We start from the raw sequence: 12,362 nt of genomic DNA, 5'->3' as shown, positions 1-12,362 counted from the left end.
GAAGCACTCACCTAGTGAGAGGATCTTATCCTTCTCTTCTGTGACTTTAATTTCCTCCGTCTGTTTTTATTCTCGCCCTCACTCGGGGAAATCCTTTACTTCTGACAGAGCAGCAGAGCCGGTTGTGCAGCTGGTGTGCGAGGCAGCAAGTGGCTTATGTGTGTGTGTGTGTGTGTGTGGAGGAGTGTGCCGAGTCCAGCGGAGGTCATAGGCAGTCAGATGTGGTCACAGGAGGAGGTTTAAAGAGTGTCGTGACTTCTGCTCGGCTCCGTCTTGCGCCTTCTGCTCTCCTTGCTGCCTCGTGAATGCACTTCTACTGGGCGTCCTCGCCACAGCCAAGATCTGAGACTGCTCGAGTTCTCTCTCTCTATCTCTCTCTCTCTCTCTCTCTCTACACCCCTCCTCCTTCTCTCTCTGTCTCTCACCCACACAGAAACACACCCGCCCAGTCACTCCTCCCTCTCTCTATCTCTCCCTCTCTCTTTCTCCCCACCCTTTCCCACTGTGCTGACAGATCTGGTACCTCCCCCTTTTCAGGTAGTTGAAAGCATGTTTTCAGCTTTGACGTTCTCCCTCCGTATCAATTTTCTCTCTTATTCTCTCTCATTCTGCGTTCTCCAATGACACAGAGGACGTCATGTAAGAAAACTCAGAGATAAGAGCAACTTAAACTTGAAAAACTCTCTGCATGCGTGTGTGTTTACACATGAGTCTCTACTGTTTGTACAATCTATGACCTAAGGCATTAGACATACACCCTCTGGCCTCCAGTCACATGAACAGCTGATTACACAAATGAGGCCGTCAGGTGATTTTCTCTTCCTTTTCCTGGAATGAGGTCATAGTCCAGCCGACCAGGTGCTATTACAGAGTCTCTGTGTCTGTGTGAGTATTGGACAACGCCCTGAGGGGAAATAAGAGAACGGAGCAACCTAAATATGACCACTGTGGACCACAAGAGCGACATATGTACAAAACAAAAGCCGGATCAATAACAGAAACAACGCATCACTCATGTATGAGTCAGTGGCACAAACCGGAACCCTGTTCCTATCACCACAGTCACCTCCCACACACAAACACAGAGACAAGACATGCATGACCAATGGGTCAGGCAGAACATTTGGGAGCCTCTCAGCATGAGTCAGACCCCCCCCCCTCTATCTACCTACTCATCTCCCTAAAACTTAAATTTGGACTCATTCATTTCTCCTTTACCACCCTCCCCCAAACCTGAAACCAAAGACTGGACATGATACCATAGCAGCCGTCCTAGATGTAAATTAAAGTGAGAGTCGGGGAGTATTGTCCCTCATGACATCCTAAAAACAGAATCATTTAGTGCTAGATAAATTAAAGATCGTAAATCTCCAGACGTATCAGAGGATATTCATTATTTACATAAGCACATTACATAAACAAATGTTTTTGATAAGGGTGCCCTAAATTTTACAGCTAAACTGATATCTTTGCCAGTGCTGTCTCTAGTGGATCAACGAGGAAATCAGTGGTTACCATAACAATATTTTCAGCATTTCGTGCGCTGCAATTTAATATTACTGATCAATCCATAGACACCAATACCAATATTTATGTGATAAGCTAATATTAGTTAAGTTCTTTTTTTTAATTTAATTTGAATTATGGGAAATTTAGTTCTGAACGATTTGTAATTGCTTCTGCAAACACAGCTACTTAGTTTCCCTTAATTTGTTTGCTCATTGTCCTTATGTGAGGCAAAGACATTTGATAATTAAAAACTGGAAGAAAAAAGAAAACTTAACAAAGTGGTCCCAGGTGGGAATATATGAAGACATTTTAAAAACAACTGTGGAAAAGTCAAAATATTTTTTTTTATTATTTAATATACCATACTGCATGAAACCGATGTAGTTATGAAACCCAGATATGATTCAGCAGCAGCAGACCATTGACAACACCTCCTTCAACCATGTGTTTACTTTGCCTTCATCTGACATCACATTGTATTCTCAGAGACTTATGAGGACACGCAGTCACAGCGCCTCATAACCAGTGACCACACTGTATAAAGCAGATCTTCCAAAAATAGATTACTTGGAATAATTGCATTAATTTATTGAATTAAATCGCGCATACAAAAGACCAGAGTAGAACGCTGAGGCTTGTGGACATCTGAGTCACAAAGGCCCACGGAGAGTCGGCTCATATCTATGTGAAGCGTTTCCCTGATCTGTCTATAAAGCAAAGCTTTTGGCACATCTAAGAGCTGTGTTGTCTGACAAATCACTTAAACCACACTCTAGAAAAAAGAAGTGGGGTGAGAGTTTCTTGAGGCATGGCTTAGGTACCAGAGGACACAGTGAGAAAAGGCTAAGGTGCCAAGGAGAAGTGACATAGCAGAGAAGTAAGTAAAATGTATGGATCCTGGCAGTATTACCCTTCAGTGTGGACATGTGCTGGTCCATTGCCAGACCCACACCAAGTGAATTTAAAGACTTCTGTATAACACATGAGTATGAAATGGTTAACAGTCTTCCTTATTGCGGGGTCCAACATAATCAATGGCCCATGGCCTGTGAAACTTTAATGCAGGTTGGTGTTCATCCAGGCCATTGACAGGTCTGCTTATGAAAACATTTTGGTATATAGAGCCTGGACCCTAATATACATCACCAACGTAATATGTTGAAGGTAAATTATCATCCACTATTACTATGAGGGAATGTGGGCCAATGGAAAAAATACAATGGACCATGGTATTGGACTAAGAGTCTGAAGACAGACAGACAACAGGGCTGAAATCAGGGTGGGTGAGGGTATTATAATGTGATGTGGAGGATTATCAGTCCAAAGCCTCCGAGACCTTCCTGACACCTTCCAGGCATTCCTCAGGGTACCTCCCACTGCTGTGCCTCCTTCAACCCACCCTCCCCTGTCAGACCCCCACATATCATCCCTCTTTTTCTGCGTGACTCAAACATTCTTGTAACCCCCTTCCCTCCTCCTCCGACCCTCCCTCTGCATTCAGCAAAGGCGCTAAAGAAAACAAAGAGGAGGCCGAAAGTATTTTTAAAAACGCTTTCGGGAAAGAAATCCTTCTCCCTTTTTGAACTTATTAACCAATTGGGCTAACCTAGAAATGCACTCAGCTCTGTAGTCAGCTATTTGGTGGCATTCTATCACTGTCCACTACTAAGTTAGAGCTTAGCAACTGATTGTAGGTATAAATATGCCCAAAGAGTGGTAAGTGAGCTCAGAGGAGACAAGAAGATGGCTCTAAAGCTGAGAAATAGACTGGTAGGGTTGGGCAGTAGCTCAATAGGTTCCGTGGAGGGGAGCAGAGAGAGGGGAATACATGCTGATAGTGTCTTTGTTGGCCATTATTCATCAACAATGAATAGCACAATGTTGCTACTACGGCGTGCCCCTTCACAACTTCCCCCATTGAAACCTCTACTCCTTCTTCTCGCTCTGTTTATTCAGCTTTCGGCTAAAAACAGCTTTCAACAGGTGGACAGCAGGTTGGTCAAGACAAAAGCCTGGACAGTGAACGAAATGAGAGCCCTCTATTTTCAGATGCCAAAAAAACAAGTTACAAAATCCTGAACTTTTGTTGACATCGGTTTTCAAACTCATGGCAAGCGACGTAAGGTAGTAAAGCTCTGTTTGTCCCAAACATGCCTAAGTTTAGCATTGCTATCTCATTATGGTCAGGCGAATGCTGTTGCTCCAGTGGTGTTGCTATGCCTTGTGTATCATTATGACAGACGTGATGGCTTTCCCCAGCGAAGGTAATTGCACTGCTGAAACATAAATATAGCATATCCCACACCAGGAACAGAACAAAGACTTTTGTTTTCTTCCCAGAAACGTGGCTCAGAATATGATTCATGTTTTAGTAGCAAATGTGTGTCACTATATAATTCTTCTACAAATAAATGCATTTGTATTGAAAACGCATTGCCAGGGTGAAGGTGAAGACAAAGAGATGACAGGGGAGTACAAAGTGAAAATGACAGGAAGAGAGATTCAACTGGATCTACATATACACTGCTGGTAAACAAATGTTGTATCCCTCCAAACAGGGGATAGAAAAGAGGCCAGAAAGGAAAAACACACAGCCTTATTTTTTTCTCTCTGAAGACTCCTCTCAGGTCAGACTAACAAAGCACATAAGAGAATCTCAGTTGGCTTTTAGCAGCTTCCAAGTTGTCAGGACTTTGGCCACAGTCTGGCACCCTTTCTCCATCGTCTCTCTTTCCTCCTTCTTTACTCAGAGCCAGTCATGACTGGCTACAACCTAAGTTACCATAATTTGAAAAAAAACAACAGCACTTCTACCTCTAACATGGCTTTGTGTTTCATTCTTGAAAAGCTACTGCAGATGAACAGCTATTTTTAGAGTTGAAATCAATTTGGACATCGTTCATAAGCTGCAGCATTGTCCCTTCATTGCTTTCAAGTGGTCCTGTTGGAAATATCTAACTATTCAAACTGTCTCCTTCATCCTTTCTAGCTAAGCCAGTTTGTTTCAATCCTGCCTCTAGATATATAGTCGCTCTCTGTCTCTTGAGATAAAGCTGTACCATTAGAGTCACACTCTGCTGCTTGGCAGTGTTCCTATCAGTAAATGGAAATAGGCTACAGCCAGTCTGATTAGTACAGGGGAAAAGTTGTGACTGTCGTAAAGCCCTTAACTTTTCTTCATGCACACAGATGTTTGGGATGTTGACGTTGAGTCTGCACGCCCATCTTATCATTTCTCTCTCATCCAAGGAGTGCAGGTGAGTCAGAGAACAAAAGAAAGTCTATTTTGAGTCACCGTGGTGTTCTTGCCAGAGACAACAGCTCCAAGCCTCATGGATTTCTTGGGATAGAGCGGGGACCCAACCCACAAGCTATGAGTCTGGTCGATGCACAAAGACAGAGTGAAGAAAGACGAAATGTTGGCCAACATGGGGGGGTGAAACTGCCGATTTAATTATATTGGTAATAACGCATGCAAAAGAAATTGGGGTGGGGCACTCAATGGACAGGAAATGCGGGTTAGTAACAGGGGAGCTATCAGGTGGGTGCAGGTCAGGGGTCGGAGGTAAACAAAGGATTCATAAGCCCCACACAGAGCAAGGGAGAGGCCCCCCGGACACACTCACTGAAGCCCAGTCTGTCTGTCTACACCTTTCTCGACAGGCAGTGCCTCAGGCCTTAGTGTGTTTGTCTAGCAATGTTTTCTTACATGTTTTTGTCAAGTCTACATGCTTTTCTATTGTGCCCTCCATTTAGGCTGCGATGTTACCTTCACTTTTCTGGCCGGTTATTTCAAAACATTGTTTACAATGCTGGTCTGGTGTCTAGGGGGAAATAAACTATCCAAACACCTGCGGGAACAACAGCATTTAAAAGCTTTCACTGCACCAGGCCTGTCATCTCTTTCCTTTTGTGGCTTTAGTGGATCAAAGAGAAGCTGTAGCTGTGTTACAGTAAGAAAATCTTTTGTAGCTGCAGCTACGATCATGCTCTAAAAGTACACACACACACACACACACACACACACACACACACACACACACACACACACACACACACACACACACACACACACACACACACACACACACACACACACACACACACACACACACACACACACACACACGATGACACCATTGCATGTTGTATCTCTCTCATGAAACAATGTTCAACAACAGATATTTTAGTTTGTAGCAGAGGACATATGCAAAACTGATTCACCAGAACTTCAAGTACAGACACTTAAAAACCTGTTGAATTTTAATGAGGCCGGTGAGACTGCCATCGCCATCTTTATCCTGATGGTGGAGGGTTTGAGCGTGTGCTGGAGTGGGCATGTACGTGACACTGAATTAATGACATGACGTGGGTGTGGGCGTGTGTGGGTGGATATGCCAGATTACTAATCAGCATTAGACAAAGGCCATATGTGTGCAAGTCTGTGCATCTCTCCCACATGTCTTGCACATATTCTCCTCCATGTCTGCATAAAGCCCTATCAGCAGGAATGTTAGGATTGTCGGGTCAGCAGTGGTGACATCATGGCCGCCCGTCAGAAGCAACAACAAGGCCTCAGCGCCTTTTTCCTCCTAGTTGCATCAGCTAGACGCTACCAGGCTGTGGATCAACACCCACTCCAATCCTGCTTCCGGCTCACTTTTTCAAAAACATGTCAACACTCGAATAATTTGCCGTTGCTTCTCTCACCGGTACGTCACTTCGCAACTAAACATCAACCAGCAGTGAATGTGCGTGGTCAGGCTGGCTGCTTGACCGTAGTAGACATGTAGTAGACATGAAATGGCAAATGTTTCAATTTGTGAAATCAAATGTTGATGGGTTGGAAGCTGAAAAAGGATCTGAGCAACATTGACAAGGGTCCAATTGTGATAGTCAGATGTTAGATCGCACCATCTCAAAATGGCAGGTTTTGTATGCAGGGGTTAAAGAAGGGTGACGAGTGAACCAGGGAGTCATGGATACCCTTGGCTCACTGAAGCCTGTAAGGAGAGAAGTCCTGTCCTGTATGGTGCAGTCCCACAGAAGAACTACAGATTGCTGAAAATCTCAATGCTGACAATAATTGAAAGCTGATAGCTGTGAAAGCACACAGTTCATCATGGCTTACAGCAAATGGAGCTGCGTTACAGTAGAGTGGTCAAAGTCAGAACTGGACCAGGACAAGGGTAAAGGATCTGATGCTATAAGTCTTGGTGCCACAGGACACCTTTACAGGTCTTGTGAGTCTATGCCTTCACAGGTCGGAGCGGTTTCGGTGTCACTAGGGGGACCTACACAAAATCATCCAGTGGTTTTAATGTTGTGGCTGATGTGTGTAAATTGGCTTTATCATTTTAGCAAGTCCAGATGAATGATCTTTTAAAACACTCAGGCTTTTAAAGAGACTCCAGACTTTACACCTGCTTGAGGTGGTCTAAGGTTGACAGCCAGACATAATGGTTTGAGTGAGTGCCTAAAAAGGAGACAGAGTATAGCCTGAGGGGATGCTAATTTGGATGAGTAAACTACACAGTGACTACTTAAGTCAGTGCTTTTCTCAATATTTACATTCCATTATATAAACAACAAATATCAGTGAACCCAACCCGCCAAACACGTTTGACAACATTATTCTTAGAAAAATCAATTCATCTGCCTCTGGCAAACTATTCTTTCATCCGTCCCTTGCCTATGTGAGCAGTCAAGTGTCAGCAAACAGATGCTAGTGTGTTTGTGTATGAAGGTGTGAGTGTGTACGTGCAAGGGATCCTCCAGGTCATCAGATAAAGTGCATCCTAGGGAGGGGCAGGGAGCCAGTTTTCAGCATTGTCATGGTAACCAAACACAGCAGCGACCACCTGGTTGGTGGAGCCCAAGACAGGGAACTTAAAGGGCGCCACTTCAGGACGGTAAACCGTGCCAGAGAATCCTCCCAAAGTGGCCCCACTTCCAGAACACAACCCATATTGTGTTAAAGCCATGACGAGCACAGCGCAGCAGAGAGCGCACACAGCTGTTGAATCTTTCATGGGACATAAAAAGAACTAAGCCTACTGTACATCTCTCATTACAACAGAGTTATAACTTTGGGCCGTCTTGTCTGTGTAATCTCCACAGGATTTTAGTCCCTGATTATCCTGTTGGACATTTAAAAACCATGTGACAAGCCAACCATGGTTAGATACCATATGTCCTAGACACGCTCACCTAAGTTAGAATACATCACAGTACACAATGATACGGCTGACAAAAAATGAATGCTGAAAAAACATACTGTCAAAGCGCTAAGCCAAGATTTTCCTAAACATGTCAAATCCTGTTACCATGGTGACTAATGCAACTGATAAGAGCATCTGTCAAATAAACAGTGACAAATATTTGTTTTAACTTTTAAACAACTAGTCTTTGTTTAATCAATGACTAATCCTTCCTGGCTTTTGCAGGATTAAAAAACAAGTTGAGACGCGTGTTCAACCAGAAAAAAAAGCAAAAACATTTCATTTAAAAAAAGCAAACTCTGAGAAAAAGCCCTTAAAACTCAACAAAGAAAGCCATTTATGTTACTCACCTCTCGCAGTCTAGTGTTCTCTCTACCTGTCTGATGAAAAAAAAGGAGAAGAAGGAAAGCAGGAAGAGCAACAACGCTGTCACTGTGTGTTGTGCTCACCGGCTACCTGATCCACCACAGCCTGCGGACGACACAGAGCAACTGAGAGAGACCGACTCAGAGCAATGCTAGGGGGGGGGGGGGGGGGGGGGGCCGCGCGCTGAAGAGAAAAGTGAAGTGGTGTCGCCATTCCCCATCACCCAGGAAACCAACGCGCTTTCAAAGAAAATCGGCCAATGGCAAACACCGGCAATTGTGTTCAGACAAAAAGTCACATGACTGCCCCGACACCACTCCCTTTGCACGGAGTGAGAAGGGAAGAGAAAAGTAGTGCTGGGGGGTAGAGGGTGATAAAGCAGGGGTAAATAAAGAAGCGAGCTTGGTAAGGAAAAAGAAAAACAGGGGAAAAGATAGATATTGTTCAGGCATTTGGAAGCTCATCCTACAAATGGGCTCACAAACTATGTTCCTCACAGTTCCATCTCCACACCAGTCTCCCACCAAGCAGCTTTTCTCTGTTTATTGAGAGGAACAACGCTGAGCAGCTCATTGTGACACTAATGACACAGCTTCATCTTCAGGTGGTTCCCCTCAAACAGCACCTGTCTCCTTCCATATCAGGCCATTCATATCTGTTTGTGTGCAAAGCTTCACCGTGTTGACCGTCAACATGTAAACAAATGCACTTTTAAAAGTTGCCTCCCCGCATTTGTGGCAATTTTACATTTCTTCACTGAAGTGGGTCTATTTGGTGAAATCAAGAGGAAATCCCCTTTACAGTCTCAATGTACATGTATCATGTCACAAGCGTTGTATTAATGTAAAGTGATGGACTGTGAATTTCATTTGTTTTTGTTTGTATGTAGGTTTTTTTTTTACTTATAAGTGGGAGTTTGGAATTATCTTTTTTGATAGTGTGGGCAATATTTAAAGTTGGGCTAATAACAGAAAGAATACTGCATATTCTAAACTTGGGACCATTTGGTTTATTGCAGAAATGATGCGCACTAATAGCAGAAACACAACATTATGAATAAATTCACATTATTCAAACCAAAGGATAATGCAATTTATTTGAAATGTTTTGACTGTTTATTATTATCAGAACCCTGCTGTCATACTATCTCAATGCAAGACACGTAGACCAGAATATAGGTCAGGCCTGGTCAATGAGAGGAAAATACAAGCGCTCTCTCTGGCTAACAAAAATGATAATGGCAAGGAACAAACATTATGTAAATGACTGAGAAGTGGGTAAGAGTGAGCTGTCTACTTCACTGCAGATGGTGCAACATCTCCATCTCTGTCTCAAGACCAGACTCCTATTTAGGTAGGAAGTTGCTTTCCATTCTCTTCCAAAAGAATACTCCAGATTTTGGAGATGCTGATCCTCATTCAAAACAGAACCTGGTACACGGCAGAGGTCAGAGCCCAAAGGAGCCAGCAGAGCTACGTCATCTGCAAAAATCTTCGATGCACAAATCCCTTTTCAGGTATAATAAATTGATTCAATACTGTATCATCAGACCACTGAAGAGAGACTGGAAAATGCATTTCCATAAAGCAGTCTCACCACCGACACCAGATTAATCTTGCAACGACACTCAGGCTGGAGCTTTTCCTGTTGTACAAATACATCTACTTGTACTTCTGTTTTTTGCTTTAGTCTTCTATAGTACACATAAAGTTCACAATATAAAATCCCCCTAACTGTGAAGTTCATCATGTTTTTACTCTGCACACTGGCATCTGCCAAGGGTAGTAAACTAAATTACAGTGAGGCTCTCCAGCATAAATTCCCAAGAGAACAGAGAGACAATACAGTCTATCAATGTTAGGCAGCAGGTTTATTACTCAGACTGGAGTCTCGCATCCAACCCTTTCTCTGCAAGGCACTGTACACTTGAACACAATCATCTGCCTTGTAATACATCGTCTCAGCACCAGAAAATTACCCCACTTCAGCTGTGGCGGCGGCGGCGGCGGCGGCGGCGGCGGCGGCAGGCACGTCTCCTTCTCGGAAAAGCAGTTACCAAGTAAAAAGGGGCCCAATTACCTCCCTACAGAGCGAATGTGACAGGACAGCTGATGAGCCACAGTGGAGAGGAGGTGACAAAGCCGATAGTATCCAGAGCTTGGACAGCAATGACACGTCTGAGACCCTGCTATTGATTTGTTTCCAAAAAAAGGTAACAGAAAGGACTACCTGAGGATTAACTATCCTGTAACGGCATGTCAATAGATAACAGGCACATTCTAGCTCCAGGCTTACAGCAGATAATTTGCAATATTAAACACGCAAACCTGGAGATTAGATCTAATCAGAAAATATCACCAAAAACCGATTAGCTTCTTGCAATCTGGTTTTTTTTTCCTACATCGTGTTGAGCTACCATGTCCAGCTGAAGCAAAAAAAGAAGCACGTAGGGCCATATTTACACTTGTTTGATGGTAAAAGAAATGTGATTTGATACTTGGCAACATATTAAACAACATGGAAAGTCTCCCTGAATTCCTGAAAGCTGATACATTAGAAGATGGGGTGAGAGGGGGGTTGTTGGTGTTGGAATGATTTAGAGTCTGCAAGATGAAGATTGGGTATCGGTGTGTGTGTGTGTGTGTGTGTGTGTGTGTGTGTGTGTGTGTGTGTGTGTGTGTGTGTGTGTGTGTGTGTGTGTGTGTGTGTGTGTGTGCGTGTGTGGTGTGTGATTCTCAGCTGGTAGAAAAAGCCTTTATGCTCTCTGGCGCTGAGCAGCTGGACAGATGAGTCATCATGTACGGATTTCATAGTGCGGAGGGGGCAGAGACATTGAGTAACTCAACATTTTACCGGCAACTTTTTGTCCCACTCGACTTTTCATTTAATTCCAGCCAACCTCAAAACGGAGGAAAATGCTGAATCAACTTTGACTTCATCACAGAGCATATATCCAGTCACAGGATCAGAAATATTTGGTTCTTTAAATTAAATTTAGCGACGATGTATCATCTTCTACAAGTTCTGCATAATGATGACCCAGAATGGATCTCCGGCTCTTTCTCACACACATTCTCCTGCAAATTCTATCTGAATAATCCATCAAGGATTACTCCGGAAACTAATTGGACAGGGAAGACCACACACTAATTGCAAAAACAGTACGGCTTTCCGTTTTTTCAAAACTCAAATATGCATGAAAAGTGATATAAAAAAAAGCGGCGGCATGGGCATGGGGAGGCCGCGACAAACCATTTGCAAAGTTGAGTTGAATCGTGAAGTGGAAAAGACAAAGAAAAAGGGGAAGAAAACGATACTGTTTGAAAAATACAAGGAACTAAGAGAGAAAATATACAGATGTGATGAGAAGAGGAGGAAGTACAAGAAACAAGATATGGGAAGACAAATACTGTCACATGAGATACTGAACAGGTAAGTAAAGAAGGATGGCAAACAAACTGATTAACATAAAGCCTCACTGTATATATATGCAATTAGAATGTATATGGTAAATACAGATGACTGCATCCCTAAGGGGTAGAGACGTACATGTTCAGGTTAGTTGCTCTGAAGTCGAGCTCACACACAATGAGTCTATTTGTTGATCAACAGAAAAATAATTATATATTTGTCTTTTTAAATCAACCAAACTGCTAAAGCTTCTTACCATCGATTAATCTGACAGACTGATCAACAATGAAAATTATATTCAATTTACAACTATAAAAAATAAGAAGAGATGCAGTTAAGAATCAAAATGTTTGATGCATTGTGACAAATCAGTAAAATCTCAATATTCGTATCCACCTTCGATCACAACACATGTTTTCTCTATATGTTGTGTGGTAATGTTCTAAAAATCAGATGCTGATGACTGAAACGTTGACAACGATGATCCGTGTTTGTATTTGTGTGGAGGGTTGTTGACATTAGACTGTGATCGTGGAGCCTCGTTGTTTCATTAAGTTAAATATCAGTGTTTAAACACAACATTAACATCTGTACTTTAGCATCGCTGAGTTCAAGCTAGCTCCACGTTAAGTGAATTATGAACAAACGTGGTTGTGGAAGCTAAAATGAGACACGGACCATAAGTCACAGTGACGCAGGAAAACAACCACATCATTATAGCCACTTAAGGTCACTGACAGCGGGTCAGTTCCTAACTTTAACTTGAGTTGCACAACAAGAACAAGGTCAGTGAGAAAAGTTCAGAGGGTCAGTTCTTCGTCAGTTAGCCCGAAGCACCCAGCTGCAGGTGCAGCG

At 43.0% G+C, this 12,362-nt stretch overlaps 1 protein-coding gene across 3 annotated transcripts in view; it reads right to left on the bottom strand.

Moving 5' to 3' along the window:
• rassf7a (Ras association domain family member 7a) overlaps positions 1–12,362 on the bottom strand; it is a 32,912-nt gene that overhangs the window by 20,354 nt on the left and 196 nt on the right. Inside the window, exon 1 of one of the 3 annotated variants that reach the window (XM_034587191.1) lies at positions 8,081–8,218. The exons of 1 other annotated variant lie outside the window; for it this stretch is intronic. The gene's annotated coding sequence lies outside the window, so the exon portion shown is untranslated. Of the gene's footprint in view, positions 1–11; positions 416–8,080; positions 8,219–12,362 lie in introns of those variants that run through there. One more of the 3 variants, XM_034587189.1, reaches the window with a different exon arrangement.

Source organism: Hippoglossus hippoglossus, chromosome 6 (genome assembly GCF_009819705.1).
Source record: "Hippoglossus hippoglossus isolate fHipHip1 chromosome 6, fHipHip1.pri, whole genome shotgun sequence".
Lineage (NCBI taxonomy): Eukaryota > Metazoa > Chordata > Actinopteri > Pleuronectiformes > Pleuronectidae > Hippoglossus > Hippoglossus hippoglossus.
This window is presented reverse-complemented; position numbering and strand designations above follow the sequence as displayed.